The sequence below is a fragment of the Labeo rohita genome, chromosome 12, assembly GCF_022985175.1.
Source record: "Labeo rohita strain BAU-BD-2019 chromosome 12, IGBB_LRoh.1.0, whole genome shotgun sequence".
NCBI classification, from domain to species: Eukaryota; Metazoa; Chordata; class Actinopteri; order Cypriniformes; family Cyprinidae; genus Labeo; species Labeo rohita.
The window spans coordinates 14,350,272-14,360,139 of record NC_066880.1 but is presented as its reverse complement, the minus strand read 5'-3'; positions in this window follow the sequence as shown (position 1 = coordinate 14,360,139).

Genomic DNA, 9,868 nt, shown 5'->3' with positions numbered 1-9,868 from the left:
ATCATTTTCTCTGCAATTAAATTATTATTTATTAAAAGCTTGATCCATCACAGGTTTTAATACCAGCCTATTATATGCATGTGAGGATTATAGTAATAATAATATTTTTCTTATGTGCAGTTTCATGTAAGTACAGGTACATTTTGTGCTCTGTTAAAGTAAGTGTTTAAAATCAATTGTTAAAAAAGGCATATAGTTCTTTTTAAAGGAGAAGTCCACTTCCAGAACAACAATTTACAAATAATTTACTCACCCCTTTGTCATCCAGGATGTTCATGTCTGTCTGTCTTCAGTCCTAAAGAAATTATGGTTTTTGAGGAAAGCATTTCAGGATTTTTCTCCATATAATGGACTTCATTGGTGCCCCAATTTTGAACTTCCAAAATGTAGTTTAAATGCAGCTTCAAATGGCTCTAAACGATCCCAGCCAAGGAAGAAGGTTCTTATCTAGCAAAACAATTGGTTATTTTTTTCGAAAAATAAATATTTGTATACTTTTTAAGCACAAAAGCTTGTGTAGCACAGGCTCTGGGATGCGCGTCCACGATGCTACGAAAGTGTAATGGGGCGTTCTTAAACGATTCTTTCATTTTGAACGAATCTTTAATGTGACTCAGGAAGAATGAGTGGTCTCAGGGAGTGATTTGTTCAGTCGTGCACGCGCAACATCCTAGTAGGTTCTGTACTGGAATTAGTTCACCTGTTTCGAGTCTTCGGGTTTTTCGAGTCATTCGTTCATCTTATGGGGCTGTCACGTGATGAACTAACGATTCAAACCTGAAATCTTGTCAGATAAGGTGAGGTGAGCTAATCATAGGCTAAAGGTCCCGGTAAACAATAAATTAATCTTTTCTGTTTCTTATAGCATTATAGTTTTGTCTTGTTTGTAGAGTGATCAACGTTTGTGTAAACAGTAGATGTGTTAGGGAAGTAACACGTAACATTTTAATTATATTTCGCTAAAATGAACGAAATGACTCGAAAAAAGATTCGTTAAAATGATCCGAACTTCCCATCACTACTATGAATCACGTGTAAGTTCATCGTCTGTGTACTGAGTATGGCGAAAAACTCTTATTTTCTCCTACAACTTGAGAGGAGGACATTGTTGTACCTTTTTGTTTGTAAACAGCATTTACAAACTTACTTGCACTTTCTTAGTCTTTGCGCATTCGCTTTGTAAACACTGGGTCTGTAGCTCCGCCTACGTTCCGCGTGACCTTTCGACGTGATTCAGTAGTACGTAGCGTTGTGAACGTGCATCCCAGAGCCTGTACTATACAAGCTTTTGTGCTTAAAAAGTGTAAAAAATTGTATTTTCCAAAAAAAAAAAAATGATGTTTCGAAAAATTGTTTCGCTAGATAAGACCCTTCTTCCTCGGCTGGGATCGTTTAGATTCCTTTGAAGCTGCATTTAAACTACATTTTGGAAGTTCAAATCGGGGCACCAATGAAGTCCATTATATGGAGAAAAATCGTGAAATGCTTTCCTCAAAAAACATAATTTCTTCACGACTGAAGACAGAAAGACATGAACATCTTGGATGACAAGGGGGAGAGTAAATTATTTGTGAATTCTTGTTCCGAAAGTGGAGTTCTCTTTTTAACTAAAAGTGCTGCCTGCTTACTTGAAACTTGTATGTCAGTGCATATAACATTATAAAACAGAAGTGAGACTGATAGACCCGTTTGTCAATCATGCTTATTTTTGCTATTCAAATAAGTTGCTTTTTCTCACGAAGAATGTGGACTGAAGCCAACCGGCCTTATTCCCAATGGGATTGCAGACATCTTCAAGAGCCTCTCATAATGCAGAGGGTCTCAGTGGCAGACTGATATTTTCCATAGAGAAGGGAAACACAAATAAGGAAGAGTCAATAGATCATTAGAATCTAGTCCCGCTGCAAATAAGAACTGTAGTCACTCAGAATTATGTAGCGCAAAATAAAAGTACAGTGTGTACCAATGAAGTTTCATTTATAGTAATCTTACATTCTGATGAAATATTTTCATTTTCATGTTTAGTTTCTCATCTTAATGTTTAACGTTACTGTAAAATAATGAAATCAGCAGTATTTATATATGAAGAGTTCAGATGCAAAACCAGCTGAACCATCTGACATCTTTCTTTAAAAAATGCATTTTTATCAGGCTCAGATGTACAGGTTTCTATGTAAGTACCAGTACTTCTGATTGGGCTGAGGCTGATATATTAGCGAGTTTGAAGAAAAAGTATGTGATGGACGTATAATATGCGTCGAGAGCATTCACTCAGTATCATTATCTCGTTTTTGACCGAGATGGCTTTTAGCTGGTTTTGCATGTGAACTCTTCATATTTAAATAGTGCTTACTTTATGTCTTCCTGTTGTCAGCGTTCTCTTTGTTGAGAGGACAATGCTTGAGTTATGAATTTTTATTGTTATCATCATAATTTTGCGTTATGTAAGGATGGACTGACACAATGACCTTTTGGACAGTAGATGATTTCCATACAGGAAGAATCTAAATAAATCTTTGTTTCCAGGTATTCATAGTGTAGCATTTTGTGAGTTTGCATATTAGAACAATTTGTTCAGTGGACGGAGAAAAAAATCTGATTTGATCATATTTAAACAAATGAAAATTTGCTGTATATGTACTCACACTAAGGCCATCCAAAATGTAGATGAGTTTGACGAGTCAGTTTTGGAGAAATGAAGCATCTCTTGGCAATGAATCTTCTGGAGTGAATGGGTGCCGTCATGCACGCTTGATCTGTGCATACTGTATTTCTCTCCTGATTCAGACGAGACAACTATTTAGTGAAGAAAGCAATATAATGGATAGAGGACTCATATTTTAGCTGGAAGCAGTGATTTAAAGGTAAAAACGTTTTAATGATAGATTTGTTTATTACAAATACAGCTTGTGGATCACTTGCATTATGTTTTTATAAACTATTTGAACTTGATTCAGTCGGCATCCATTTACTGCAGAGGATCCATTGGTGAAGAAACTAAGATCTTGAATGGCTGGAGGGTGAATTCATTTCAGCACATTTTTATTATTGGAAAACTAAAAATTAGATAAAAAACACTGTCACTGGAGGATTTCCATGGCACGTTTCAGTCTGCAAAGAGGTTTTGACACCCAACTTCTGCCCTTTCACAGCAGTCTGACCTGGAGGAGACCTTTGCGCAGCTGCTACCTGAATACCAAAGATTGCAGCTGAGATTTTTAAAAGAGGAACAAGACAATGTGGAGCCGTTACTTAGCTACATTGCAAACACTGCATTCGACATTATCTGATACTGCGACAGTCACTGATTCGAGACCAGTGACTGTGAGGTATTGTCACTATGTCCGCCAGGCAGATGCAATGAGCTTTACGCAAAAACACAAACCACATAACCACCATTTCCGGCAGTAAGGCACACAAATGGAGCTTTCTCGTGGGAACTTGTTCGACACTTTACCTCTTGACTTTTTCATATCACACTGTCTAGATTCTGTGTGTGCAAGCGCTACATGATGAAACCTGTCAGCTCAGCATATAGTAGTGTGAAACACGGTTCAAAATACCAGGATATTTAGGATATTTCTTGCAAACAACAATCATCTTATTAAAGTCAGTATATTTATAGGCCTATGATATGATGTGAGCTGGATTAAAAGGTTGTAAAATTTTAAAGGAATGCGAGAGGCGAAATTTGAGCGAAAATGAATGAAGGAAAATTATATATTATGAAAGTAGCATAACTCATCTCAAGACAGTTTAGGTCAGTGCTTTTTCCGCTGCATGGTGTCAATGATGCGACGATTCCTTTTTTGACGTTTGGCTTCCATCTAGTGGCAAACACAGCAAAACGCCAGCTGTTCAAGATTGATTGTATGTTTGTTGTCATTAAACATTTCATCAGTTAAATTTACTTATTGTACAATTGTATTATGAGCTTAAACCAGTGCTTGGCATTTTTTTCGTTTTCAACATATGTATTACACAATTGAGGAATCACCAAATTAAAAAAATAATAAATAAATAAAAAATAAATAAATGACTTTACTTGCTTCCTTACTTACGTTCCTGGTCCTGGCTTCTGATTGGCCAATACGATGTTTTACAGTAACAGAAAAAAAAAAAAAAAAAAAAAAAAATTCCAATGCCACAAGAAATAAGACACAGTCACATTAATAACATTAATTGCCAAAAAAAGTTGCATAAATAATTTCTGTGGTTTTAAAGCATTACGTTTTCGTTTGTTCCAAATGTTTATGTAAAATTTACACTACCAGTCAAAATAATTGAACAGTAAGATTTTTAATGTTTTTTTAAAAAAGTCTCTTCATCTCACCAAGCCTGCATTTATTTAATCCAAACTACAGCAAAAACAGTAAAACTATTACTATTTCAAATAATTGTTTTCTATTTGAATATATTTTAAAATGTAATTTATTCCTGCGATCAAAGTTTCATTTTCAGCATCATTACTCCAGTCTTCAGTGTCACATGATCCTTCAGAAATCATTCTAATATGATTTGCTGTTCAAAAAACATTTTATTATTATTATTATTATTATTATTATTATTATTATTATCAATATTTAAAACAGTTGAGTATTTTTTTTTTCAGGATTCTTCGATGAATAGAAAGCTCCAAAGATCAGCATTTATCTGAAATAAAAAGCTTGTAACTAGTGTAACTAGTGTAACATTATACACTATATCATTCAAAAGCTTATTTTTATTTATTTATTTTTAAAGAAAGAAAAAATAGAAATAATTTTACTGATTTTTTTAGCTATAGGATGCTTTAAATTCATCAAAATTGATGATAAAGACATTTTTAATGTTATAAAAGAATTCTATTTCAGATAAGTGCTGTTGTTCTGAACTTTCTATTCATTAAAGTAATCTAAAACAATTTTACTTCAACATAATAATATTTTATTTATTTATTTATTGAGCAGCAAATCAGAATATTAGAATGATTTCTGAAGGATCATGTGCCTAAAGTAATGATGCTAAAATTACATTTATTTTAATATATTTGATAGAAAACTGTTATTTTAAATAGTACAAATATTTCAAAATTTTACTGTTTTTGCTGTACTTTGGATCAAATAAATGCAGGCTTTGTGAGCAGAAGAGACTAAAAAAAATTAAAAGTCTTACTGTTCAGAAACTTTTGGCTGGTAGTGTAAAGTTTTTTCAGTACATTTAATTACAAAAATAAATAATTGCTAATTGCTAATCCTCATGGTTGTGTTCTTTACATATCAAAATGTCACAATGAAAATAAAATGCACATCAGACACACACCAGTTTCTAAATATAGATTTAGGTTATAATAGGTTCTAAATATAGGTTGTATTGTTATAGGTTTCTAACTCTTAAAAAAATTAAAATAAATAAATCTAAATTGTAAATACAATAATAAAGCAAATTAATAGTTGTTTCTTTTTCCAGTCAACAAAATTCACTAGTATACTGTATAAAATATTCAATCTTTTAAAAACATGCTAAACTGAATAAATCCTAGCACTCTGTAGGATTTCATTATATTTGTTATCGATACAGAATTTGTTAAGTATTTACCATGCTTTATCTCAATAAATAAATAAGGCTAAAATATTTTTAGATACTTACAAGTTAGAGATTTTGTAAAAAAAAACAGGTGTCAAATTTTAATGTGATGATAGAACACAATGTGCTTGAACAAATTAATATGTTTAATCCTTTAAATCGGGGAGCTGTGTCATATTTCTATAGTATTCTGTTAAAACATGAAGTAGTAGATGAAGCCAAAGATAGAATTAGGTTTAGAGATTGATTCAGACAGCTGGGAAGAAGGCCTTGAGAACATACATACTTGTTCAATTAATGTTAGGCATAATTTAATTCAGTTTAAAACCTTGCATAGATTATACTTATCTAAGGTAAAATTGCACAGCATTTTTCCAGAGGTGTCTCCATTTTGTAACAGGTGTAAAGTAGCAGAGGGATCGATAACTCACATAATATGGTTGTGCCCTAAACTACAGGAATATTGGAAAAACATATTTGATTGTTTTTCTAAAGCATTCAAAAAGAATATTAAACCATGTCCACTTTTAGCTATAATAGGGATATTTAGTAATTTAGACATATTTAATAAATATGAAAGACAAGCTATATTATTCGGTATGACCATTGCCAAGAGGGTGATTTTAAGAATGTGGAAAATTGAATTTGCTCCCAAGTTCGAAATGTGGGGTAGAGATCTCGTAAATATGCTTGTATTGGAGAGGTTGAGGTACATCAATATTGACAAATCTGAGGTATTTGACAAAACATGGGGCCAGATTTTAGAATACCTGAATGTAATTGATGTAATGCATGTATAGCCAATGACCCTTGTTGATGACGAGTTATTAATAATGGAGTGTGAACAGAACTCATTGATAATGTATTTAAGATGGTGCCTAAAGTATTATTTGACAGCCAATAAGTCAGGATAATGCAGGATAATTCTGATTATTTTTATTTTATTTTCTATTTTTGTATTGTGTATAATTGTTATCATTTTATTTCAATGTACATGCACAGGACTAAGTGACTCTACAACATTTACAAATCTGTATCCTGCTTATGCATTACCTGACCAGTTAAATTATAATTAGCCTTTATATGCATTTGTCCCTCTGTGTTTTGTTGTTCTGTCATAGGTTATTACATTTTAATTTATATTTTTATTATTGTAATTTTTTTTTTTTTTTGTTATCATTGTCTTGTTTGTTCTGTGAAAAAGCTAAACACTAAAATAAATGTATAAAAAAAAGTAGATGGAGCTAAGGCAACAGTGAAACAGAAATTAAAATTAATTGTAATGTTAAAAAAAAATAAATAAATAAGGCTAAAATACAGAACAAAGAGCATTTCATATTTAACATTTTATAAATAAATAAAAAGCCACTGAACCAGGGTTCCTTAAAAGTAACAACACACTCTTTAAAACGTCAGCCAAGCAGTCTCTTGGTTATATAGTAATGGGTATTGAGTAGCACCAAAGTGGCACTCCTAACAACACCTTTTAGCCTAACCATATTTACAGACTAACATGGTTCAGATGGCATTCAAAAAGTACTCACTTTGTCCAAAGGATGTCGCTGTTGGAGAACTTCACAACCACAAGCAAATGACTCTGCAAACAATCCAAGCATGTCTATTGGATGACAGGATCCGCCCAGGACAAACACCCTGTGTTTTAGTGCACACAAACATCATACTAAGTCTTTTAGAAGAGCATTGTTAATTATATTAAACTGATCATTTTCAGTGATAGCCTACTGATGCATTATTTTTTCTGCTGTCTCTATGACCTTTATGTAGAGACCATAGGCTATGTGGAGTCATATGTATATGTGTATAATGCACACACACACACACACACACACACACACACACACACACACACACATTTTTTACCTACTATTTACTTTGAATAGTAATACATAGAAGAGCAGGTGGAGACACCAAATGGTGAGTAACTTAGGGGTGGGTTTGGGGTGTCATGGGGCGTTGCTGATGCACATGAAAACGTGACAATTTCCCAAAACCTAAAATAAGAAATCCTACACAATGATAGAAGGGGGGCTGCACATTCTTTTCAATGTAAAGGGGAAGCCATTCTTGGAACAACACGTAAAAGGACAGTTAATTTACAACCTCTCCCCGCCCCCAACGTTCCCTCCTCTTCGTTTATCCAATCAGGCAGTGGGTGTTGTCTGTGTGTGAGCCAATAATGGCCAAGCACTTGTCCTTTGAAATACAACCATGATAAATTATTGTGTGTCAGTGGTGTGTGAAGAGGAACCATGTGAGGGGGGTGAGACAAACCAGACCAGTCCAGCATAACATCATTTCCTTGATCTTCGGCCTCAGTTAATTCTTTTTTTATCATCACCATGCTGAATAAATCACATGTATTACTCTTAAACAGTAGCCTAACAGTTTTGCCTTAATAAAATGTGTTGTAATATTACATTGTACTTAAAAGTGAAGGACATCTTAATTAAGGGTTAAGAATATATACTTACATATATATATATGTGACCCTGGACCACAAAACCAGTCTTAAGTCGTTGGGGTTTATTTGTAACAATAGCCAAAAATACATGGTGTGGGTCAAAATTATTGATTTTTGTTTTATGCCAAAAATCATCAGGATATTAACTGAAGATCATGTTCCATGAAGATATTTTGTAAAATTCCTACTGTAAATATATAAAAACTTAATTTTTGGTTAATAATATGCATTGTTAAGAACTGTATTTGGACAACTTTAAAGGTGTTTTTCTTAGTATTTTGATTTTTTGGCACCCTCAGATTCTATATTTCAAACAGTTGTATCTCGGCCAAATATTGTCCTGTCCTAACAAACCATACATCGGTGGAAAGAATATTTATTCAGCTTTCAGATGATGTATAAATCTCAATTTTGAAAAATTTACCCTTATGACTGGTTTTGTGGTCCAGGGTCACATATAGCATCACTGTCCCAAATGAGCTCTCTGAACTCATAACAGTTTAACATGTAGTTCCTACCTTATCTTTACAACTTACCATTCTCTAGATTTTAGCTGTGAATGAGAGAACTGAATATTGCCTAATGTCTCTTTCTCTGAATGACAATGTTATCTTCTCTTATCCTGTTTGACTCTACTGATGAGAGACTTCAGCTGTCCCCTGACAATCATTGTGGCAATCGTAGCATAAAACCTGACCTTTTAGTCAATCTATTGGTAGGTTGTAAGCACAATGAACTTTTTAAATTAGCATGAGATCACTAAAATATAAACTTTCCATATAATTGTCTGCAGAGCTACTATTAAGTGCATTAGCTTAATCTTACTATATGAAAACATATGCTGGCCGATTTTAAATAGATAAACAGACAACCGTTAGCATAGCTATTGAGAAACAACTGGATAACAGCTATCATGAGGTGACAAAACAATGTACAGCCATATAGTTCTTTGCAAGTTTCTGGGATTGATTTTTCACACACTTGCTACTAGCTATGACGTGAGGTCTGTGCTTCTCTCGAATGACATGTTTTTAGCAAATACTCTTTCTAAAGCTTGTAGTTAATATTTGCTTATTTTCTTAACCAGACTTGGGGCCAATTTGTACCTGGTTCCATAAGGATCAATACTAATCTTATCTTCTGTGCAGAGTCCATTAGGGTGATGTGAGCTCAGTGTAAAGGTTAGGCCGCTGTGTATTCAGCATCAGCAAAACCCATGTTGTCCATTGGTGCAGTACGGCTTAAGACGCTATGTATGCGTGGTGTACTTTAGAAAACATATGTTCTTGAGTAGCGATAAAGCAGTTTAAGTTTATGGGCTCCCAGTTAAAACTGGTTTTGCTGTTTCAATGAAGGGTAAATAGAGGTGTGGAGGAGGGGCCTAAAATCAAAGCTAAACAGAACATATAATAAGGACCTTCTTGGTGTGTGCCATAAAAAGCTTTCTGATAAGATTTAATAAACTTTATGTCCACAATCATTTTCAGTGTTTGATTTGGAATATCACAGCAGGAACTCATTAATTTAGCAATGACCTTGTGACTGGAGGACAGGCGATAGGTTCCAGGGAGAAAATGAAAGGACTTTGATTTCGCGTTGTTATACCTGTATAAAACATAACAAGATATAAATTAAAACATTTAACTAAATTATTTGTTCAGGTTTTATACATTTGTATGACAGAATATGTGTGCTACAGCTTAACTGGTGAATGTTTTTAACCCATACTATGAATATTCGCACGTGATTTTATCATAGTAGTAGTAGTAATGCTAATAATATTGTAAATCATTACCAATACAAGAGTCAATGACACGACGT